Source organism: Mustela putorius, unplaced genomic scaffold, assembly GCF_011764305.1.
Source record: "Mustela putorius furo isolate JIRA1106 unplaced genomic scaffold, ASM1176430v1.1 tig00003867_pilon_pilon_pilon, whole genome shotgun sequence".
NCBI classification, from domain to species: domain Eukaryota; kingdom Metazoa; phylum Chordata; class Mammalia; order Carnivora; family Mustelidae; genus Mustela; species Mustela putorius.
This window is the reverse complement of record NW_025422019.1, coordinates 24,433,554-24,459,762: the sequence shown is the minus strand read 5'-3', so window position 1 is coordinate 24,459,762 and position 26,209 is coordinate 24,433,554. Positions and strand designations below refer to the sequence as shown.

Below are 26,209 nucleotides of genomic sequence, written 5' to 3'. Positions count from 1 at the left end.
CTGGAGCGATGTCCCTCAGCGGAACAGACTTTTAAAAGTCCTGATTTTGTGCACGGTTGCTCCGCCGCTTGCCGGGAGCCGGCCCCTCCCCCCGGGGTCTATCTTCCCATCGCTTTGGATTCACTTCTCCGCCGGTCCTACCTCTCAGAAAGTGGTTGTGTTTCTGTTTCCAGAATTGCTGTTCTTCTTCTCTTCGATCTGCCGATGGATTTTCAGGTGTTTGCTATCTTTAGATAAGCTATCTAGCTGATCTCCGGCTAGCTGAAGTAGTCTCAGCCTGCTTCTTCTCCGCCATCTTGACTCCGCCCCTCATAATTTAAGAATCTTAAGTGATTTATCAACATCTCTTGTTTATTAAATGAATCATAATATTTTATAATTTAGAGTTAATGATGTATAATCATAAAGAAATTTTGCTTTCTGCTGTCTCCATAAACCTTCCATAGGCACTAGATCTTCAATCCCAGATTTTGGCCAGTTCTAATGTGTTCCTGTACAATGGAAATAGTTTTATGGCCTCTTTGAACTAAAAAAAATCTCAAATATGAAAATAGTCCAATTCTATTTAATAATGAAAACTAATTTTAATTTCATATAAAATCTTTACTCACCATCACAACTGAGATCTATTTTGGCAAGACATGAGGAAGGAAGGCATGGCTGGCTTACCCATCTGGCCTTTCACATTCCTCCTTGCTGAAGTGGCTGAAAGTGGTTTCTGGTTCTAGAGGGAGGATCAAAGGGGAGGAAGATGTGTGTTGACAGAATGTAGAAAAGGGAAGCAGGGATGTTCTTACTACTTGATACACTTATAGCATCTCATTTTCTGAGATTTGCAGATATTTAATTCCACCTTTCTCTTCTGAATATTTTTGTGTCTTTTTCTGAGAATCCTGGATATTGTGCACTCTCCTTCGATAAAGGTGACTGCATCTCCATGCAGATTAATATGAAGACCTTTGATATCTGTTCTTTAGTTTCCCTCTGCTCCACTCCATTACGTTCTAACAGCTGTCTTCCCTAAGATCTAAGTAAATTTCACTGTAAGGAGGCACATTTACAGGTTGTGGGAATTAAAGACAAGCACATCTTTGAGGGGCCATTATTCAGTTTACCACACATATCAAATTCATTCTAAGACAACTGCAGAACAATTGTCTTAACAAGTGACTATTTTATCTACACATATGCCTTATCTCTATTTTTTGCTGATTAATAATATTCTGATACTTATGTTAATACTGCTGTTCATTTACTAAAATATGTATTTATTTCAAGAAAGTTTTATAATCTAAAGGTAGAGATATGAATTCCTTCTGAAGCTTATATTTTTAATAAAAAACTTTTTTTAAGATTTTATTTATTTATTTGACAGAGATAGAGAGCACAAGTAGGCAGAGTGACAGGCAGAGGCAAAGGGAGAAGGGCTCCCCACTGAGCAAGGAGCCTGATGCGGGACTCGATCCCAGCACCTTAGGATCATGACTGGAGCTGAAGGCAATAGTTTAACTGACTGAGCCACACAAGCACCTTTATAAATTATTTTTTAATAAACTCACACTCTAATATGTTTAGCTAATGTGAAATATTGTAAAGCAAATGAATAATAATTTAAAAAATAATCCATCTGGGTCAAAGGAATCATCTACACTGAAATTTTTGAGCCAAATTGTTTTGTGTTAAAGATACAATGGGTTATTTTACTTAGAATAACAAAGGAAGATATATTAGAGGTCTCCTTTTTCAATTTAAAGATCTGTTTATGGTGGTAGCGAGTATATCTTGGCATTTTCTCAAATATAGATCAGTTTACGTCCTCTCAAGTCAGCTGGTTGAGACTTAGGACTATTAGGAATAGCTAGAACAATGGTTTTTACCAATCACATTCCATATAGAAAACAAAGTCTTCTATAACTGACAAAGTCATATCATGTAAGATAATAATTATGGCATTGTAGTTCTTTATAGTCCCATGGTCAAGATCTGGGATCTAGAGTTGGAAAGATCTGTGTTTAAAGTTCTTTAATCTGAGGAAATTCTCCTTATCTCTTGTGAGGTAACAGAATATATATTACAAGGGATACTAAGAGCACTAAGACCATCTCTTGCAAGCAGTGTTAGCAAATTAATCGAACCCAAGCAGAGGTTTGCAGAAATATCCAACTTGTGGCCAAATCTCACAGAAGCTTGGGTAACCTGGGAATTACTACTTGTGATTAGCATCTGAAGTGGGGTGGGATCAGTTTTGTGGGTTGCACAATGTCTCTAGGTAGATACTGTCAGACCTACATTAAATTGTAGGACACTCAATGGGAGTCATGGAAAATTGCATTGTGTATTGGAAAGACTTACACACATTTGGTGACAAAAAGTGTCAGTAGTGTTCTGTGTAAAAGTAAAGTAGAAATACAGAGATAGAGAACTATAGGTTTTTACAATTCACCTCTCCGTATTGGTTTTCCTAGACTAAAATATTACCTATTTAGCTGGGCTTTTTTGAGTTTAAATGAGGTAATATGTGTAGAATACTGAGTGCTTTAGTGATGCATAGTTGTACTAGTGCTTAGTAAGCAGTAGTTAAGACATGAAAATGTGAATCGTTGTTAGTATTATTATCATGGCCCGAATAGTTCAGACTTTTAGAGAAAGAGACAGGAAAGAGAGCATTCGACTTTTGTTAAATCATTTAGATAGTGTTTAGACTGCTAATATTCATCTCTGCAGAAGTAATCTTAGAACTTGAGATGATGCTAAATTTTGAAATTTCTAAAAATTAACTCACAGGCCATCTTTAATGTTCCCTCTGCATCAGATTGCTTAATCAGGGACAAAATCATAAAAAAATAGTTGTTTGATAATTTAAAAATTTGATCAATTCTATAACTGTGATCAGGTATATATCCAGAAGTGAAATATACTTACCAAGTGTTTATTGTTTAAAAAAAAAAACCTCAAAACAAGAAAAATAAACTTCAAAGACTAAGTTTCTCTAATGTCCATATGTGTATATTATTTATTCACTGATTTTTGAAAAATCACTTAGCTTAAGGTCAAATGTGTACTGCAGACAAAATTGCATTAAAATTATTAATAATTATTCCATAAATGGATGATACAAAGATCTAAACCTAAATTTAAAAGTTAAACAGCAACTTGTTTAGATTAAATTATTTAGAACATAGATTAGTAATTTTCGGTTAATAACTAAAACACATATTCCAAATTTAAGCAAGAGGCAACAGAACTATAAGGCAGTAAAAAAACTTCTGAAAGTTTATAACAGAAACACATAACCATAGCAATTCAAAAGAAAAATAGTAATTTAAGTTTCAGTAAGTATGATATAAAAATTACTCTCAAAACTCTTCTTAAAGCCATCATCAAATTGTTCCATGTCATAGAAAATATGACATTAAAATTTTTCTTAAATCATGCCAGGATGTGATGAAAACAAGAGAAACAGGAGAATAAAAGAAATATTAAGTTTGATTTTCTTAACCCTTGCCTTAACCTTTAGACTGAAAACCTCCTTCCCTGGCTATCACAGACTCGCCCCCAAATAAGCACATCCATTAAAGTGCTTGTGAAAATATAGGGTAAGGATCATGCTATCTTTAAACTCATTCTCAGTGATACATTGTGTTTATACAGTAGTTGCTATTTTGCTCAGAGATCTTTCCAAACACTTAATTTTTCACTCATTCCACACATTTTTATTGAAAACTTCCTGTAGTTCATACACTTCCTAGGAGAAAAAGAAGGCTGACCAGTCTTTTGCTCTCATAGAGATTATGGTTTGGGTAAGGAAAAGGACCATGAAAAAAAAAAAAAAAACCACCACAACAACGCAGTAATAAAACACTAATCTAATAATGTAGAAGCAGATGGCAGAGCGTGACTAGGATGTTATTTATCCTTATATGTGGTAGTCAGAGAAACAACTTGACTAGCAGTATCTTAGTCATTGTAATAATTTTATTTTTCTATCATCAAAGAAACAAATGGAGACTTTTTTGTTTTTTTTTTTTTGTTTCTAAGGTTGTATTTATTTGTCAGAGAGAGAGAGAGCACAAGCAAGGGGAGCAGCAGGCAGAAGAAGAAGCAAATTCCTTGCTGAGCAGGGAGCCCGACATGGGACTTGATCCCAAGACCCTGAAATGATGACCTGAACTGAAGAGAGACCCTTAACCTATTGAGCCACCCAGGAGTCCCTTTGTTTTGTTTTGGTCTTTTAAAAGGATCATCTGAACTCTGGTCCCTGAAGAGATAACTTCACTCACTTAAGAGATGATGCCAAATTTGAGCTTCTTTAGATACCTAATTTTAGGAGTTGCTATTTTGAATCACATTGACATATTTTTGATAAAAGAATTACTTACTCTAAATATGTCCCATGTGGATTATTGTTTTGTATATAAGGAGCCAGGGCAAAAAAAAAAAAAATCATAAAAACATTTGAGGTGCTAAGTGAATTTTTACAATTATTTCTGACAGATCATTTATTTCCTAAACGAACTGTTACCATGTTTGCATTAGTGACTGGGAAAAATAAAGCAAAATTTTATATTTACCACCATATGTCTCCCAATGATTTAGTGTCATAAATAGACCTCTTGATTGCCTACTGCATCACAGTTTCTTAAGTTAACTTGATCTTGCTTCTGATAAGAAGCTATCACTGTGTTTCAGAGAGGAGGACTTAGGGGGATGGGTGAGCCCAGTGATGGGTATTAAGGAAGGAACTTACTGCATGGTGCTCTGGGTGTTACATGCAAACAATGAATCATGGAACACTAAATCAAAACCTAATGATGGGGGTGCCTGGGTGGCTCAATGGATTAAACCTCTGCCTTTGGCTCTGCTCATGATCTCAGGGTCCTGGGATCGAGCCCTGCATTGGGCTCTCTGCTCAGCAGGAAGCCTGCTTCCTCCTCCCTCTCTGCCTACTTGTGATCTCTCTTTCTTTGTCAAATAAATAAAATCTTTAAAAAAACCACAATGAAGTACTGCTGTATGGTGATGAATATAACATAATAAAATTAAAGAAAAAATAAACCATCACTGTGAAGTGTACACTGTAATTCTTTGACTGTAAAGTACACAGTTACCTCTAATAAAGATGATGCCAATTAAACTATAACTCAATGCTCATTGTCACTTAGACTCATATTTTATACTTTTATACTAAAAGAGCTCTTTTAAATTTAAGTAGACATAGAGTTTAATCTTTTATTAATATAATACATTCATAGAAGTAAAGAACATTCTAGGTAAATTGGTTGAGTTGTTTCTGAAATTTAAACAGTCAAACTGCAAGTTTTCTGAGAAATTTTTTAATTCAGTCATTAATATTATCTTCTAGAGTACTGAGGAGACAACATTTCTTAAAATCTTTCACAGAAAAATTAAAATCCTTTAGTAATGAGCTCCTAAGACAGCATCACAATTATGAAAATCTAGCTTAATTTTAAAAACCATGTCAGGATTTCTTTTTTAAATATTTATGTATGTATTTGAGAGAGAGAGAGAAAATGCATGCGAGCAGGAGAGGGGTGGAGTGAGAGAAATTCAAGTAGATTCCACGCTGAGTGTGGAACCCCACATGGGGCTCAACCGCATTACTCCGAGATCATGACCCTGAAATCATGACTTGAACTGAACTTAAGTGTCCTATGCTTAGGGGGGAGTCAAGTTAGCGGAGAAGTAGCAGGCTGAGACTACTCCAGCTAGCAGGAGATCAGCTAGATAGCTTATCTAAAGATTGCAAACACCTACAAATCCCTCGGCATATCAAAGAGAAGAAGAACAGCAATTCTAGAAACAGAAAATCAACCACTTTCTGAAAGGTAGGACTGGCAGAGAAGTGAATCCAAAGCAATGGGAAGATAGACCCCCCCGGGGGGGGGGGAGTGGCTGGCTCCCGGCAAGCGGAAGAGCAACGGAGCACAAAATCAGGACTTTTAAAAGTCTGTTCCACTGAGGGACATTGTTCCAGAGGCTAAACTGGGGTGAAGCCTAGGCGGGGTCAGCATGGCCTCAGGTCCCGCAGGGTCACAGAAGGATCGGGGGTGTCTGAATGTCACAGAGCTTGCGGGTATTAGAATGGGGAAGCTGGCTACAGAGACAGAGCCAACAGTGATCTCACAGCTCGGGGTTACCTTGAACTGGTCACAGGCTTGGTGAGCTCGGAGCGCGGCCAGAGGTCAGTCAGACAGGAGTTACTGGGTGCTGTTCTCTGAGGGCGCACTGAGGGGTGGGGCCCTGGGCTCTCAGCTCCTCCAGGCTGGAGACCAGAAAGCCATCATTTGTATTCCTGTCCTCCGGAACACTACAGAAAGTGCTCAGGGAACAAAAGCTCCTGAAAGCAAACCCTAGCGAATTACTCAGCCTGGCCCCTGGTAAGGGCGGTGCAATTCTGCCTGGGGCAAAGACACTTGAGAATCACTACACCAGGCCCCTCCCCTAGAAGATCAACAAGAAATCCAGCCAAGACCAAGTTCACCTACCAAGGAGTGTGGTTTCAATACCAAGGAGAGCAGCAGAATTCCAGAGAAGGAGAAAACAAAGCATGGAACTCATTGCTTTCTCCCCATGATTCTTTAGTCTTGCAGTTAATTTAATTTTTTTTCTTTTTCATTTTTTTCTCTTCTTCTGATAAATTTTTTTAACTTTTACCCTTTTCTTTTTTAACGTTTTTTAACCAGTTTTTCTAATATATATATATTTTTCTTTTTTATACTTTTCTTTATTCGTTTTCTTTTTTAAATTCTTTTCTTTTCTTTTATTTCTTTCTTTATTTCTGAACCTCTTTTTATCCCCTTTCTCCCCCCTCACGATTTGGGATCTCTTCTGATTTGGTTAAAGCATATTTTCCTGGGGTTGTTGCCACCCTTTTAGTATTTTACTTGTTCCTTCATATACTCTTATCTGGACAAAATGACAAGGTGGAAAATTCACCACAAAAAAAAGAACAAGAGGCAGTACTGAAGGCTAGGGACCTAATCAATACAGACATTGGTAATATGTCAGATCTAGAGTTCAGAATGACAATTCTCAAGGTTCGAGCCGGGCTCGAAAAAGGCATGGAAGATATTAGAGAAACCCTCTCTGGAGAGATAAAGCCCTTTCTTGAGAAATAAAAGAACTAAAATCTAACCAACTTGAAATCAAAAAAGCTATTAATGAGGTGCAATCAAAAACGGAGGCTCTCACGGCTAGGATAAATGAAGCAGAAGATAAAATTAGTGATATAGAAGACCAAATGACAGAGAATAAAGAAGCTGAGCAAAAGAGGGACAAACAGCTACTGGACCACGAGGGGAGAATTCAAGAGATAAGTGACATCATAAGACGTAACAACATTAGAATAATTGGGATTCCAGAAGAAGAAGAAAGAGAGAGGGGAGCAGAAGGTATACTGGAGAGAATTATTGGGGAGAATTTCCCTAATATGGCAAAGGGAACGAGCATCAAAATTCAGGAGGTTCAGAGAACGCCCCTCAAAATCAATAAGAGTAGGCCCAGACCCCATCACCTAATAGTAAAATTTACAAGTCTCAGTGACAAAGAGAAAATCCTGAAAGCAGCCCGGGAAAAGAAGTCTGTAACATACGATGGTAAAAATATTAGATTGGCATCAGACTTATCCACAGAGACCTGGCAGGCCAGAAAGAGCTGACAAAATATATTCAGAGCACTAAACAAGAAAAACATGCAGCCAAGAATACTATATCCAGCTAGGCTATCACTGAAAATTGAAGGAGAGATTAGAAGCTTCCAGGACAAACAAGTCAAAACCACAATGAGATATAAACTCACACCAGTCAGAATGGCTAAAATTAACAAGTCAGGAAATGACAGATGCTGGCAAGGATGCGGGGAAAGGGGAACCCTCCTATGCTGTTGGTGGGAATGCATGCTGGTGCAACCACTCTGGACAACAGCATGGAGGTTCCTTAAAATGTTGAAAATAGAACAGCCCTATGACCCAGCAATTGCACTACTGGGTATTTACCCTAAAGATACAAACGTAGTGATCCGAAGGGGCACGTGCACCTGAATGTTTATAGCAGCAATGTCCACAATAGCCAAACTATGGAAAGAACCTAGATGTCCATCAACAGATGAATGGATCAAGAAGTTGTGGTATATATACACACAGTGAAATACTATGCAGCCATCAAAAGAAATGAAATCTTGCCATTTGCGACAACATGGATGGAACTAGAGTGTATCATGCTTAGCGAAATAAGTCAAGCAGAGAAAGACAACTATCATATGATCTCCCTGATATGAGGAAGTGGTGATGCAACATGGGGGCTTAAGTGGGTAGGAGAAGAATAAATGAAACAAGATGGGATTGGGAGGGAGGCAAACCATAAGTGACTCTTAATCTCACAAAACAAACTGAGGGTTTCTGACGGGAGGGGGGTTGAGAGAAGGGGGGTGGGGTTATGGACATTGGGGAGGGTATGTGCTTTGGTGAGTGCTGTGAAGTGTGTAAACCTGGCGATTCACAGACCTGTACCCCTGGGGATCAAAATATATTATATGTTTATAAAAATTAAAAATTTTAAAAAAAAGAGTCCTATGCTTAACCAGTTGAGCCACCAGACACCCCTATGTCAGGAACTTTTACTAAACATTATCTTTTCTGATGGAGTCAAAGAGTTAAAAAAAAATACTCTAGTATTATCTCTGGGCTTTCCTACAAGCCACTGCCATCCTTCTGCAAGATTTCATCAGGCATTTTGATGGTTGCCATGCACAGGTAATTCCAGCTATGCCCCAGCTGCAACTAGGCTGATTCAGCTTTAAGACATTATTTGTTTCAATACATATCCATTGCAAAGATGCTAAAATGTGAAAAAAAAAAAAACAAACCAGCATGTCATGATTAATGACACAGAGTAATAAAGTGAGCCTATTCAAATATCACTGGTTCAATAGGAACAAAGTAAAAATTTCAGTAAGCTCGTTTTTCTTCTTGTTCTATAAGTTAAATTAGTCTATTGCTTATATCTAAAATATCAAATTTCTAATTTGTCCTAATACACTTGAATTCTCTGAATAAAATCTACTTGTAAAATATATGTCTTCCCTATCCTTTTTTTCCCCCCAAGTACAGTGAAAGCTCTAGAAAATAAAATTCTCAGTAGCAACTGCTATAGCTAACTACCTTTCAATCTGGGATGAACATCTTTAGCAAAAGAAGCTTTGTCTCATTGTTCTTTGCTAAAGCCTTTGAAGCAGGAAAAGATAAACAAGTGGTCTGGGGTGAATGGAAATGAAACAGAAAACAACTGAATTTGATAAGACTGCTTCCTTGTGCTGCAACCCTCAGGAAGATGCACGTGAAAAGAGGTCAGCCATAGCCAACTCCAAGTTTGTACACAGAGTTCCTCTTCTGCTATTTACTCCTTCCTGCTTAGTGCGTCAAAGTAAACATCCTTGGAAGGTATCATCTGTGCCTTTGTTCCCCTTTCTCTTCCAAGCTAAATAGTAGATAGGTACAACAAGTCTTAGTAACGTGTATTTTTCCATCAACATCTTGACATTTGAAGGCAGGTAGATGCTGGAAAATATTACAGAGTAAACTGACTTGCTGGCTGCTAAGAAACTCCCCACAAAACCCAGTCTTTTTCTCTTCATTACAATCTGCATTCATGATCATACCTGTGCACTGATAGTTGTGCAATCTTACAGAGAAAGAGATACTAATCACACTCAGAAGCAAAGATATATTAACAAGAATTTTTATTATTAATTTACAATAAGAATTAGAGCAGTAATATATTAAGAAATATATAACTCAATTTTATCACAGCCTCTTATTAGCCATACAAATTTGCTCCTTCAACAGTCTCATCCGCTTCAGCTAATCATCACTGGATATTTATAACTTAAGCCAAAAGCCATGGACTCATCTCTGTCTCTGTTCTGTGAACCTTTACAACAATCCTACAGCAAATTCTGTGGACTCTACATTCAAAACACATGTAGAATTGGACCCTTTCTTTCCAATTCCCTCTTACCACACCATTCCAGATCACCATCTTATCTTGCCTGGACTATTGTAGTAACTCACTAAAAAGTCTCGTCTCATTATTTCTGCCTTTGCTGTTTATTAGTGTATTCTCAACACAGCACCCAGATGAATCCTATTAAGATCTCCTTTTCTTGAAACTCACCAAGTTCTTCCCAACTAACAGCCAGATTCAAAATCTTGAGGACTACCTACAACAATCTAATGATCCTGTTGTCCACCTCTCATTCCCAGTTACTCCTGTCTCAAATTTTGTGGCCCTCTTTTTGTTTTAATTTTCTCCATATGACTTGCTACCATATAACATCTTTATTACTAGTTAAGTGCCACAGGGCAAGCATTATGGTCTGTTTTGTTGACTCTTTTGGCCCTGTTATGTAGAACAGTGACTGGCACGTGGTAGACATTCAATGCAGTCATTTATTCTGTCAAGGTAAACATATTCTTTCCTTGGAGATAATTATTAAAACTATAAATTACAAGGTGAATATAGACTCAAAGAAAGAATTATTTGCGTTATGTGCTATGATTTCCATGAAGATATAATATATATTATATTTAGAGTACCAGATTGAGTGTGTGATTCAACCTTCCACTTCCCTAAAAATACCTCTTATTCAATGTTACTTTGGCTTAATTTTTAATTATTCAAGTAATATATTATTGCATTAGTCTCTTCATAGGAATATTCCATTTGAAGCTTACATCTCTTGATCACCATCCTTCTGTCTTCCCCTCCTTGCTGGACCTTCATGGTATCCTTCTAGCAGAAATCCAAAAGTCTGTTTATATATCCAAATACATGAATAAAAAATATGTTTTTGGTGCAGGTTTTTATTTTTACATAAACAATACTATAGTGTACATATTTTCCAGATTGCTTTTCTTGCTCCAATATGTTTTCAACCTGTCTATGCTAACTAGAGGTCTAGTTAGGTCCTTATAGGTGCTATATATTATTCTATCAATAAACAAACTATAACTATTTTCTTGTTTGGGGAGCTGTGGTAATTTTAGGGTTTTTTTTGTTTTAGATTTTATTTATTTACTTGACAGAGATCACCAAGTAGTCAGAGAGGCAGGCAGAGAGAGAGGAAGAGAAGCTCCTTGCTGAGCAGAAAGCCCCATGCGGAGCTCGATCCCAGGACCCTGGGATCATGACCTGAGCCGAAGGCAGATGTTTTAACCCACTGAGCTGCCCAGCGCCCCTCATTTTAGGTTTTAATTTTGGGAAATAGTTTTTCATAAAGTGCTTTAGTTCATCTCCACACACACATGTGACTTTGTTTTTTCTATCTTAGTTACTTAGCTACTCAATTGCTGAGTCACAGTACATACATTGTCAATGTTAACAGATTTGCCAAATTCTTCTCCAAAGTTGCTCTACTGCCTTATACTCTCCCATCAGGAAAGAAAGAAAATAGCATATCCTGACAATATGTCAATGCATTATTGTCATGTTCATATTGTTTTTTCATATTTTTCTAATCTGATGAGTGATAAAATATTTATTCTATAAACTGAAATTGCTATAATTACATCTGAGAATTACTAAATTTGTATATATGTATTAATCATCTGAGTTTCCTCTTCTATAGATCGATTATTCATATTCTTTGCTGGTTTTGCATTTCACTTTTATTTTTATGTTTTATAAATTATATGTAATATGTTTCATCCTCTATAGTGTATCCTTCAAGATTATTGTCCCCTTTATCCAAACATTTAAATTATAGTTATCAGTCTTTTCTTTTGACATATGCATATGTGGTAAAACCTATTTTTTAATGAAAGATATGATAACAAAAAGTCAGGGTAGGGATAAAATTAAGTAAGAGGAGCACAGGGGTATAAAATGTTCTAGTTGTTATGCTGTTGATCGGTTCAGAAGTTGTTTTTGTTTTTTTTTTTTTAAATTTTTTATTTTTGATAAACTTATATTTTATCCCCAGGGGTACAGGTCTGTGAATCACCAGGTTTACACACTTCACAGCACTCACCAAAACACATACCCTCCCCAATGTCCATAATCCCACCCCCTTCTCCCAAACCCCCTCCCCCCGGCAACCCTCAGTTTGTTTTGTGAGATTAAGAGTCACTTATGGTTTGTCTCCCTCCCAATCCCATCTTGTTTCATTTATTCTTCTTCTACCCACTTAAGCCTCCATGTTGTATCACCACTTCCTCATATCAGGGAGATCATATGATAGTTGTCTTTCTCTGCTTGACTTATTTCGCTAAGCATGATACACTCTAGTTCCATCCACGTTGTTGCAAATGGCAAGATTTCATTTCTTTTGATGGCTGCATAGTATTCCATTGTGTATATATACCACATCTTCTTGATCCATTCATCTGTTGATGGACATCTAGGTTCTTTCCATAGTTTGGCTATTGTGGACATTGCTGCTATAAACATTCGGGTACATGTGCCCCATTGGATCACTACATTTGTATCTTTAGGGTAAATACCCAATAGTGCAATTGCTGGGTCATAGGGCAGTTCTATTTTCAACATTTTGAGGAACCTCCATGCTGTTTTCCAGAGTGGCTGCACCAGCTTGCATTCCCACCAACAGTGTAGGAGGGTTCCCCTTTCTCCGCATCCTCGCCAGCATCTGTCATTTCCTGACTTGTTTATTTTAGCCATTCTGACTGGTGTGAGGTGATATCGCATTGTGGTTTTGATTTGTATTTCCCTGATGCTGAGTGATATGGAGCACTTTTTCATGTGTCTGTTGGCCATCTGGATGTCTTCTTTGCAGAAATGTCTGTTCATGTCCTCTGCCCATTTCTTGATTGGATTATTTGTTCTTGGGTATTGAGTTTGCTAAGTTCTTTATAGATTCTGGACACTAGTCCTTTATCTGATATGTCGTTTGCAAATATCTTCTCCCATTCTGTCAGTTGTCTTTTGATTTTGTTAACTGTTTCCTTTGCTGTGCAAAAGCTTTTGATCTTGATGAAATCCCAGTAGTTCATTTTTTCCCTTGCTTCCCTTGCCTTTGGCGTTGTTCCTAGGAAGATGTTGCTGCGGCAGAGGTCGAAGAGGTTGCTGCCCGTGTTCTCCTCAAGGATTTTGATGGATTCCTTTCGTACATTGAGGTCCTTCATCCATTTTGAGTCTATTTTTGTGTGTGGTGTAAGGAAATGGTCCAATTTCATTTTTCTGCATGTGGCTGTCCAATTTTCCCAGCACCATTTATTGAAAAGGCTGTCTTTTTTCCATTGGACATTCTTTCCTGCTTTGTCGAAGATTAGTTGACCATAGATTTGAGGGTCTATTTCTGGGCTCTCTATTCTGTTCCATTGATCTATATGTCTGTTTTTGTGCCAGTACCATGCTGTCTTGATGATGACAGCTTTGTAATAGAGCCTGAAGTCCGGAATTGTGATGCCACCAACGTTGGCTTTCTTTTTCAATATCCCTTTGGCTATTCGAGGTCTTTTCTGGTTCCATATAAATTTTACCATTATTTGTTCCATTTCTTTGAAAAAGATGGATGGTACTTTGATAGGAATTGCATTAAATGTGTAGATTGCTTTAGGTAGCATAGACATTTTCACAATATTTATTCTTCCAATCCAGGAGCATGGAACATTTTTCCATTTCTTTGTGTCTTCCTCAATATCTTTCATGAGTACTTTATAGTTTTCTGAGTATAGATTCTGTGCCTCTTTGGTTAGGTTTATTCCTAGGTATCTTATGGTTTTGGATGCAATTGTAAATGGGATTGACTCCTTAATATCTCTTTCTTCTGTCTTGCTGTTGGTGTAAAGAAATGCAACTGATTTCTGTGCATTGATTTTATATCCTGATACTTTATTGAATTCCTGTATAAGTTCTAGCAGTTTTGGAGTGGAGTCTTTTGGGTTTTCCACATATAGTATCATATCATCTGCGAAGAGTGATAATTTGACTTCTTCTTTGCCGATTTGGATGCCTTTAATTTCCTTTTGTTGTCTGATTGCTGAGGCTAGGACCTCTAGTACGATGTTGAATAGCAGTGGTGATAATGGACATCCCTGCCGTGTTCCTGACTTTAGCGGAAAAGCTTTCAGTTTTTCTCCATTGAGAATGATATTTGCGGTGGGTTTTTCATAGATGGCTTTGATGATATTGAGGTATGTGCCCTCTATCCCTACACTTTGAAGAGTTTTGATCAGGAAGGGATGTTGTACTTTGTCAAATGCTTTTTCAGCATCTATTGAGAGTATCATATGGTTCTTGTTCTTTCTTTTATTGATGTATTGTATCACATTGACTGATTTGCGGATGTTGAACCAACCTTGCAGCCCTGGAATAAATCCCACTTGGTCGTGGTGAATAATCCTTTTAATGTACTGTTGAATCCTATTGGCTAGTATTTTGTTGAGTATTTTCGCATCTGTGTTCATCAAGGATATCGGTCTATAGCTCTCTTTTTTGGGTGGGATCCTTGTCTGGTTTTGGGATCAAGGTGATGCTGGCCTCATAAAATGAGTTTGGAAGTTTTCCTTCCATTTCTATTTTTTGGAACAGTTTCAGGAGAATAGGAATTAGTTCTTCTTTAAATGTTTGGTAGAATTCCCCCGGGAAGCCGTCTGGCCCTGGGCTTTTGTTTGTTTGGAGATTTTTAATGACTGTTTCAATCTCCTTACTGGTTATGGGTCTTTTCAGGCTTTCTATTTCTTCCTGGCTCAGTTGTGGTAGTTTATATGTTTCTAGGAATGCATCCATTTCTTCCAGATTGTCAAATTTATTGCCGTAGAGTTGCTCATAGTATGTTCTTATAATAGTTTGTATTTCTTTGGTGTTAGTTGTGATCTCTCCTCTTTCATTCATGATTTTATTTATTTGGGTCCTTTCTCTTTTCTTTTTGATAAGTCTGGCCAGGGGTGTATCAATTTTATTAATTCTTTCAAAGAACCAGCTCCTAGTTTCGTTGATTTGTTCTATTGTTTTTTTGGTTTCTATTTCATTGATTTCTGCTCTGATCTTTATGATTTCTCTTCTCCTGCTGGGCTTAGGGTTTCTTTCTTGTTCTTTCTCCAGCTCCTTTAGGTGTAGGGTTAGGTTGTGTACCTGAGGCCTTTCTCGTTTCTTGAGAAAGGCTTGTAGCGCTATATATTTATCTCTCAGGACTGCCTTTTTTGTGTCCCACAGATTTTGAACCGTTGTATTTTCATTATCATTTGTTTCCATGATTTTTTTCAATTCTTCTTTAATTTCCCGGTTGACCCATTCATTCTTTAGAAGGATACTGTTTAGTCTCCATGTATTTGGGTTCTTTCCAAACTTCCTTTTGTGGTTGAGTTCTAGCTTTAGAGCATTGTGGTCTGAAAATATGCAGGGAATGATCCCAATCTTTTGATACCGGTTGAGTCCTGATTTAGGACCGAGGATGTGATCTATTCTGGAGAATGTTCCATGTGCACTAGAGAAGAATGTGTATTCTGTTGCTTTGGGATGAAATATTCTGAATATATCTGTGATGTCCATCTGGTCCAGTGTGTCGTTTAAGGCCTTTATTTCCTTGCTGATCTTTTGCTTGGATGACCTGTCCATTTCAGTGAGGGGAGTGTTAAAGTCCCCTACTATTATTGTATTATTGTTGATGTGTTTCTTTGATTTTGTTATTAATTGGTTTATATAGTTGGCTGCTCCCACGTTGGGGGCATAGATATTTAAAATTGTTAAATCTTCTTGTTGGACAGACCCTTTGAGTATGATATAGTGTCCTTCCTCATCTCTTATTATAGTCCTTGGCTTTAAATCTAATTGATCTTATATAAGGATTGCCACCCCTGCTTTCTTCTGATGTCCATTAGCATGGTAAATTCTTTTCCACCCCCTCACTTTAAATCTGGAGGTGTCTTCGGGCTTAAAATGTGTTTCTTGGAGGCAACATATAGATGGGTTTTGTTTTTTTATCCATTCTGATACCCTGTGTCTTTTGACAGGGGCATTTAGCCCATTAACATTCAGGGTAACTATTGAGAGATATGAATTTAGTGCCATTGTATTGCCTGTAAGGTGACTGTTACTGTATATGGTCTCTGTTCCTTTCTGATCTACCACTTGTAGGCTCTCTCTTTGCTTAGAGGACCCCTTTCAATATTTCCTGTAGAGCTGGTTTGGTGTTTGCAAATTCTTTCAGTTGTTGTTTGTCCTGGAAGCTTTTAATCTCTCCTTCTATTTTCAATGATAGCCTAGCTGGATATATTATTCTTGGCTGCATGTTTTTCTCATTTAGTGCTCTGAAAATATCATGCCAGCTCTTTCTGGCCTGCCAGGTCTCTGTGGATAAGTCAGCTGCCAATCTAATATTTTTACCATTGTATTTTACAGACTTCTTTTCCCGGGCTGCTTTCAGGATTTTCTCTTTGTCACTGAGACTTGTAAATTTTACTATTAGGTGACGGGGTGTGGGCCTATTCTTATTGATTTTGAGGGGCATTCTCTGAACCTCCTGAATTTTGATGCTCGTTCCCTTTGCCATATTGGGGAAATTCTCCCCAATAATTCTCTCCAGTATACCTTCTGCTCCCCTCTCACTTTCTTCTTCTTCTGGAATCCCAATTATTCTAATGTTGTTTCATCTTATGGTGTCACTTATCTCTCGAATTCTCCCCTCATTGTCCAGTAGCTGTTTGTCCCTCTTTTGCTCAGCTTCTTTATTCTCTGTCATTTGGTCTTCTATATCACTAATTCTTTCTTCTGCCTCATTTATCCTAGCAGTTAGAGCTTCCATTTTTGATTGCACCTCATTAATAGCTTTTTTCATTTCACCTTGGTTAGATTTTAGTTCTTTTATTTCTCCAGAAAGGGCTTTTATATCTCTCGAGAGGGTTTCTCTAATATCTTCCATGCCTTTTTCGAGCCCGGCTAGAACCTTGAGAATTGTCATTCTGAACGCTAGATCTGACATATTACCGATGTCTGTATTGATTAGGTCCCTAGCCTTCGGTACTGCCTCTTGTTCTTTTTTTTGTGTTGAATTTTTACGTCTTGTCATTTTGTCCAGATAAGACTAAATGAAGGGGCAAGTAAAATACTAAAACGGTGGCAACAACCCCAGGAAAATATGCTTTAACCAAATTAGAAGAGATCCCAAATCGTGAAGGGGGAGAAAGGGGATAAAAAGAGGTTCAAAAAGGAAGAAAGAAAAAAGAAAAAAAAAAAGAAAAAAAAAAGAAAAGAAAAAAAATGAAAGAAAAGAAAAGAAAAGAATTTTTAAAAAAAGAATACACCTAAGAAAAATGTAAAAAAGAAAAAATATATATATTAGATAAACTAGTATAAAATCGTTAAAAGATAAAAAGATAACAGTTAAAAAAAAAATTTTACCCGAAGGCGAGAAAAAAAAAAATGAAAAAGAAAAAATTAAATTAACTGCAAGACTAAAAAAAATCACAGGAAAAAAGCAATGAGTTCCGTGCTTGGCTTTCTCCTCCTCTGGAATTCTGCTGCTCTCCTTGGTATTGAAACTGCACTCCTTGGTAGGTGAACTTGGTCTTGGCTGGATTTCTTGTTGATCTTCTGGGGGAGGGGCCTGTTGTAGTGATTCTCAAGTGTCTTTGCCCCAGGCGGAATTACACCGCCCTTACCCGGGGCCGGGGTGAGTAATCCGCTCGGGTTTGCTTTCAGGAGCTTTTGTTCCCTGAGCGCTTTCCGTAGAGTTCCAGAGGACGGGAATACAAATGGCGGCCTCCTGGTCTCTGGCCTGGTGGAGCGGAGAGCCCAGGGCCGCACTCCTCAGTGCGCGCTCAGAGATCAGCGCCAGTTACTCCCGTCTGCCTGACCTCCGGCCGCGCTCCGAGCTCACCGAGCCTGCGACCGGTTCAAGGTAACACGGAGCTGCGAGCTTACTGTTGGCTCTGTCTCTGTAGCCGGCTTTCCCGTTCCAATACCCGCAAGCTCTGCGACACTCAGACACCCCCGATCCTTCTGTGACCCTGCGGGACCTGAGGCCACGCTGACCCCGCGTGGGCTTCGCCCCGGTTTAGCCTCTGGAGCGATGTCCCTCAGCGGAACAGACTTTTAAAAGTCCTGATTTTGTGCACGGTTGCTCCGCCGCTTGCTGGGAGCTGGCCCCTCCCCCCGGGGTCTATCTTCCCGTCACTTTGGATTCACTTCTCCGCCGGTCCTACCTTTCAGAAAGTGGTTGTTTTTCTGTTTCCAGAATTGCTGTTTTTCTTCTCTTCGATCTGCCGATGGATTTTCAGGTGTTTGCAATCTTTATATAAGGTATCTAGCTGATTTCCGGCTAGCTGAAGCAGTCTCAGCTTGCTACTTCTCCGCCATCTTGACTCCTCCCCCCAGAAGTTGTTTTTTTAATGTGTGTTTGATGTGTGTGAGTATTAAATATTACTATGTAATATTTACACTGTGTGTATTAAACAGTGTATTTAATACACTGTTTGTATTAAAAATCCTCACTGTCTTCGCACTCTTGCATTTCACTGCAGTTTTCAGCGGTTGAAGTATCTTCTAATTCTCACTGTTTTCTTCATGGGCCTTAATGCGATCATAAAATAATAAATAATAATGTGATCCAGTCTTCTTTATATTTTTTTTCGCTATCTCCACTATGAGAACATTCTTCTCTCTGTGTTGTCTTCTGTGTGACACTGACAGTAATGTGTTTGATTTTCCTCTATTATTCCCAGAAAAAATATATTTTGTCTTTCTTTCTATGATTTCTTTTAACAGCTGATAGTTGGAAAAAAAAAAAAAACAACAGAAACAAAAAACCAGAGAAGCATAGGTACGTGAACTGCTGTGGAAAGATTTTGAACAGGAATCACGTAAGTTCTTTTGTGCTTTGTGAGTATTTAACACAGGTGAAAAGATCAGTTCTTCCTACCCTTAGAAGGTTTGCATTTCCAAAGATATAAAATGAGTCTCATCTCTCCCATTTCTGTTTTCATTCTGCTACTAACTGCTTGGGAACTGTATGCGTGACTTCTGCTTGGCCCCAGGTCACTTAAATCCGTTTCTTTAAGGCAAAGCAAATGTTCTCAGACTGTAATCTCTTGAAGGACAAAGGGCATATCTTGCAGTTTTCTTTGTTCAGTGCCTGGACAGTATTATAGTGGTGAAAATTCTGAATCCTACCACTTCAGAGTAAATAGTGGTTATTAAGTCACCGGAAGTTTCTCGTCTCCTTTTGTTGTAAGGTACCCAGATACAAAAGCTTCTATTCGTATTTTTACTGGAAAATAGTCTGCACAGGTAATGCTTTTAAATCTCATTGCTACCTTTATGAATTTAATAATAACAGAGCATGTAAGGATGTCAGAGGAAAGGCTTTATGAATGTCAAATAGCTTTATCCAACATTTATGAACTATATTGTGTTGGAATTCCCAAGGAGTTATTTAGCCATCAAACAACCCTAAGGACAGGGGCACCTGGGTGGCTCAGTGGGTTAAGCCGCTGCCTTCGGCTCAGGTCATGATCTCAGAGTCCTGGGATCAAGTCCTGCATCGGGCTCTCTGCTCAGCAGGGAGCCTGCTTCCCCCTCTCTCTCTCTCTGCCTGCCTCTATGCCTACTTGTGATCTCTCTGTGTCAAATAAATAAATAAAATCTTTAAAAAAAAAAAAAACCCTAAGGACAATATTTGTATTATTTTCAAATCCAAAACACAATATAAGATAAATTCAAATACTTCACTTTTTATGAGGAGCTATATAAATAAAATGTTTTTCTATGTCCTTGAAATTTATCCATAAGAGAAAAAAATTATAAGTATGTTTTTCGTATGTCCTAATTTATGACTTTTCTGGATATATTGGGTTATATATACAATTAAATATATATATATTATTGTGTATATATTACATTATATTTTATATATTATATGGATAACATATATAGATTATATATTATATAGATAATATAGATATAGATAGATAATATATTATATGTACACATGTGTATATACAATAAATATTATGATGCTATATCATATATACTTATATATATATTATATATACTATATAAACACAATAGTATGCATAATTGTATATATAAACCAATATATCCAGAAAAGTCATAAATTAGGACACAGCAAAAACATACTTCTAATTTTTTTCTCATGCAGATCAGTTTAATAATATTATACATATTATAATGCTATATATACACATAGTTATATATATAATTATACACATACACACACACACACACAGACATAAGCCCTACTAATATTTTATTATAATTGTCAGAAGACCAAAGGACTTCATTGATCACCCTACCTAAAACAGCCCATGGCAGTATATTATAGATTTATTTATTTATATTTTGAAGGCTGTCCACACCTCTAGAATGAGAACAGAAACCTTGATTTGGTTTGCTGCCACATCACCTATACCTGAAACAGTTATAAATGAATGAATGAATGAATAAAGGATAATAAATTTTTAGTTTAAATGCAGTACAGTGTATTTTTTTAAGAAATGCTATATCTTAAAGATGTTGGCTAAGTCTATTAATTTCAGTGTTGTGCAAGTCCTGAAAAATTAATCACATTTTCATTTTTTCAGACCTCTATGTGAAACTACCAGATGTTATATAGCAGGTCACAATAGGTCAGAATGCTCAGGTCAGGGTTACACAGATATTGATTGCAGGAATTTTCTGTGTCAGCAATTACATACAGAAAAGTCAACAAGGTAGGAAAGGCTAAAATATGGTAGAAATCTATGACATTAGTAGTGTCTGCATATCAACCAATTGCAAAATCTCAATGGCTAATGACAGCTTTTATTCTTATGCTTATAGGCCTATGGGTTGACAAGGGCCACTCAACCTCATGTCGCAGGTCCATTGTATGTTAGGATGGTTCTGCTCTATGCATGTTCCCTCTGAGACTAGAAAGGCACAAACCAACTGGGGTGTGATGTTCTTCTGGTGGTAGTCAGGAGCTCCCCAGTGGGCTTCAGTAATAGGTAAATGTCCCATAAGGCCAAGGCTCTACTTTTTTTTTTTAATTGTTTATTTATTTGAGAGAGAGAGAGAGAGAGTGCATGGGTCGGGGGAGGTGCAGAGGGAGAGTATCTTCAAGCAGATTCTCTGCTGAGCATGGAACCCTTTGTGGGGTTGATCCCACAACCCATGAGATCAAAAACAAGATTTAGATGGTCAAATGACTGAGTCACCAGGGAACTCCAGGGCTCACTTCTTTAGTGCTGTTAGTTATGTCACATCTATAGGTCAAAAGAAATCACATAGCCATACCCAACTTCTACAGAGCAGAGAAATATATTCCAAATGCATCAAGGCTAGGGAGAATAAATTTTGTTGAAAAATATCACAATCTACTTCAAGAATCTTTGGCAAACGAATGCCTAATGAACCCAAGGCAAACACTTTCGTCTGTTATCTCATAGACTAAACCAGAGCTGACTGACTAAACAAGATTCTTCTGGGAAGTGTTGTTCACTCATGTCTCCCGTCCCCAATTATATTGAAGGATTTACCATGTATGAGACTATATCGGTCAGGGTTCACGTAGGGATACAGATCAAATGTAGTAATTCAGAAGAGATTTAATCTGGAGCATTTATTACATAAACGTTGGATGGATATGAAGAACAAAAGAGAAAAGGATGACTTAATATTGAAAAGTTGAAAAAAAAGATATGATACTCAAAACTCCTTGTGCCTGCTGCTGTTCTACTGGAACCTGTCATATTTGTTTTAGTTTCAGCTCAACCAAGACTGACACTGAAAAGGCAGCTGCCTTTGCCAGATTGCTTAAGTCTAATATCACCCCCCATATCTCTAGCAATTTTCAATAACTACCAAATCAAAGGCCCCAGAAGCAAAATCTTCCTCCCACTTTCTGATTTCCTGTTTGGGTTCTCAATGATAAGAATGCCTTGAAAAGCCAAATATCAAAGGGACCTGACAAATATAATGTGCTGACTCCAAGACTCCTAAAATATATAGCAGAGCCAAGAAGGGTGGACTTTGGAGGCCAACAGCAAATAAGCAAATGATTGATGGTAAGGACTGTTCCTTTTTGGCTGGAGGAAGATGGGGAACTTCTTTAGGAACAGAAGAAGAAGAGAAGGAAGTGCCAAAATATGAAAATGATGGGACAGCATTTGTTGCCCTACCATCTAGTCGGACTAGATCTGATCTCTGTTTAAAAACAAAACAAAACAAACAGTCCTGCCTTAAGCTATAAGTTGAAAGAATTCAGTTAATGTGCTGCACTATGAGGTCCCGGAATGAGCCTTGGGTTTTCAGGGTCCACATGATACTATGCATGAAATATACTGCTCACAGAGATTTCAAGTACTGGCAACCAGTCCCAGGATAGATATGACTCGACGCCTAGAAAAGAGTGCCAGGCTAGAAAAAACTATACTAGAAAGGTCGTGACCCTTGCAAGATACCACCAACCTTCATATTCTTTACAAGGTTAAAGCCAATGGCATGGATTTTTAATGTGGTATAGTGTTTCAATGGCCTGATGAAATCTGAGAGAATTTATACAACTCTAGACCTTAAGAAATGGGATGAAACTAGTCCATCTAATCTAAACTTAAATTTAGTATGACCCACAAATGGAAATATATTTTATGGTGGGTTATATATATACAAATACACACATGCACTATAAATAAGAAGTTTCATGAAACAACACTTACCCTAACTATGTGGTGCACTTTGATATTTTCTATGTATCTATTTTATACTGTTTCAATTTGTGAAAGATTGCTGGCTCAGATCCTTTTAATTGATTTCATGACTACGAATGGGAGTTTAACAATCCTTTTAAAGTCTGAAAAACACTGTTCATGCTTAATTATTATCTTTTGGTTAAGAAAACTCAGATTCTTGGGGTACTTGGGTGGCTCAGTGGGTTAAATCCTCTGCCTTCAGCTCAGGTCATGATCTCAGGATCATGGGATCCAGCCCCGCATCAGACTTTCTGCTCAGCAGGGAGCCTGCTTTCTCCTCTCTCTCAGCTTGCCTCTCTGACTACTTGTGATCTCTGTTTGTCAAATAAATAAATAAAATCTCAAAAAAAAAAAAGAAAAAGAAAAGAAAAGAAAACTCAGATTCTTGGGGCACCTGGGTGGCTCAGTAGGTTGAGCTTCTGACTCTTGATTTTGGCTCAGGTCATGATTTCTGGGTCGTGAGGTCAGCCATGTCAGGCTTCCCACTCAGCAGGAAATGTGCTTGAGATTCTCACTCTCCCTTGGCCCCTCTCCCCTCTCAGCATGTGCATTTTCTCTCTCTCTCTCTCTCTTAAATAAATAAATCTTAAAAAAAAAACAAAACAAAACACATTCACTTTGAGTAATAACACTACTAATTTTCTAATGTTCTTTACACACACAGTTGCATCATACTGCTTTCCATCATAAAGTCCTGAGGGAGTGAGGCAATAGCTAGTTAAATTGTATTCAACCACACAGGATTTTTTATCTATGCTCTTAGCAAATGTTTCACAATGATTACAATTTATGTATTTGAACTACACTGCTTCATGGGTTTATCTTATCTCCCCAATGAAATTGTTAGCTCTTTGAGAAAAGAACCATCTCCAATATTTCTCTTTATCTTCTATAGCAGTAACATGATTCTAAGCAAAGAATTCTAGGATTCAATAAAGGCATATTTAATTGAATAATAGAAAAAGAATTACAGAAGCTAGTTTTAAATTCATATGCTTCTGAGAGATAGCTGACAGGTGATAGTTGTGGTCACCCTTCCAAAAATAAAGTAGAATCATAGAGTTTTCTCAATAACATGGAAAACTTAACATTTCATTTCTCTGTTCAATATAAAGTGTTGGCACAGTCACTCAAAATATTCTGAGTTTGGAGTCCATTAACATTTGCAAAAAAACCTCTTTAGATTTATAAGAACAGAATTTGGAATAGGCAAGACTTGAGACAGTATAACCAGCTCACATTTTCTCAGACTGGTAGAGTGCTGGTATACATTAAGAGCTTAATAGTTACCTGATATTCGTATTCTGTTAAAGTGTTTGGATTCCATGAAAAAAACAAACAGGTAGGCTTATCTTATATGAAAAGGGAAAAAAACAATCTCCACAGAGACTTTCAATTCTGCCTTTCTATCAAATAAAATTTTTATGGCTTTGGCATAAATCCTTGAAAAGCTGGGATTTTAATAGAAATGCCTATGTAGTTTTAAATATAGCACCCCTGGGCTATTCTCGTATTACAGGAAAATTCAATGTCCTTCATAGCAACCAAATATTGGAGATATCAGTGGTGGTGCTCCATTCAATGTTTAGCTATTTGACAATCTTTCTTTTTGTAGGAAATGTATTTATCACAGTTTACATTTGTCAAGTACTGAATAATTTAAAAAACTGCTATAATCATTTCAGGCTTATGTACTTAAAACTATTACTTATGCAAATGTAAGTTTTAAAGTGCATAAATGTGGGGAGATATATTTATTACCCATGAACTGTAATTCTTCATATGCTGTCAGCATAATATAGTACAAAGAATACTACACCGTGAGAAAGAAAATGTGAGTGTTAGAACTAAAATTGACATTCACTATATGTGAGATATTGGTAAGTCACTTTATCAGTTTAGGTCTCACCATTCTGTCAGGAAAATGGGAACAGTAATGAACAATAATCACATTCTTAAGGGGTTACTGTGCAATCAAATGAGACAGAAGTGGGAAGTGATTTTTAAGCAAAGAAAGTGGCTTAACAGTGTAAAGTATATATATTTTTACATGTATATTCTTATTGTAAAATATATAACCATTGTATATGTAAATATTAACATATAATATAAAGAAAGAAATATAATAATAGGAGTTACTAATTATGAAAAACACCTATATATTCTATAAATACTATTTCATTTTTATATAATCATTCTTCTTTTCCTAGATATTTATTTTATTTAAAATTTTTTTTTGTAAGATTTAGGGGTACCTGGGTGGCTCATATAGTTATGTGGCTGCCTTTGGCTCAGGTCATGATCCTGTAGTTCTGAGATTGAGTTCCGCATCGGGCTCCCTGCTTGGCGGGGAGTGTGCTTCTCCCTCTGACCCTCTCCCCTCTTGTGCTCTCTCTCTCTCTCAAGTAAATAAATAAAATCTTAAATTTTTTTCAAGATTTTATCTATTTACCTGAGAGACAGAGAGTGTGTTTGCATGAGCAGGGGAGAACAGCAGAGGGAGAAGCAGGGAGCCTGATGTGGGGCTTGATCCCAGGACCCCAAGGTTATGACCTGAGCTGAAGACAGATGCTTAATCAACTGAGCCACCCAGATGCCCCTTCTGAGATATTTAAATAACATCTTTTTTTATTATTATCATGAACAACTTTGTACACCAGTATATATATGTGTATGTGCGTGGGAATATATATGTGTCTGAATATACACAGACACACACATAATTATTTCTTTAAGAAAATACTTGAAGTGCAGCACCTGGTGGCTCAGTTGGTTAAGGATCCAACTCTTGATTTTGGCTCAGGTCATGATCTCAGGGTGGTGAGATCAAGTCCCACATCAGTGTGGCATCTGCTTTTCCCTCTCCCTCCCCCAAGATCTCTCTCTCCCAAATAAACAAATAAATAAAAACTTGGGGAGGGGGGGGAATCCCATGCTCTTCTGTCTGGGCCAGGCAGATGCTCCAGAACTGTTTGTTTTATTTCTATGAAAAATTGTTTGCTCTATTTCCAGAATTGTTTGTTCTATTTCCATTGAAATTTGGATAGGGATTTCATTACATCTCTAGATTACTTTGGGTAGTATGGATATTTTAGCAATATTAATTCTTCTAATCCATGAGCACTAAATATCTCTCCACCTTTTTGTGTATTTTTCAATTTCTTTCATCAATGTCTTACAGTTTTTAATGTACAGGTCTTTCACCTCTTGCCAAATTAATTCCAGGTACTTAATTCAACTTTCTGGTTTTAACCATTGTACTTTAGTTTTGTAAAATGTTATATTGGAGGGCAGCTAGCTGAAGGATGCAAGAAAAAACTACACACTGTACTTGAAGCTTTTAAGTAAATAATTTATTTAAAAAGTCAATAATTTAAAAATTCATAATTATTTTTCCATGTATGTGTACCACCTTGGAGAGTATTATAATTGATGATGACTGGCAGTAGTTCATCCCAACAAGGCAGAAATTTTTTACCACTCTAT

General features: G+C 37.2%; 1 long non-coding RNA gene across 2 annotated transcripts in view; it reads right to left on the bottom strand.

The window, feature by feature from the left end:
- Positions 1-234: 234 nt before the first annotated feature.
- The window catches only part of LOC106006354, an 88,371-nt gene continuing 62,396 nt past the window's right edge, over positions 235-26,209 (bottom strand). For both annotated transcript variants that reach the window (XR_001180345.2, XR_006602414.1), the window contains 2 exons: positions 612-724; positions 235-491 (listed from right to left, as the gene is read on the bottom strand). This is a non-coding gene — a long non-coding RNA (uncharacterized LOC106006354). The remainder of the gene's footprint in view (positions 492-611; positions 725-26,209) is intronic.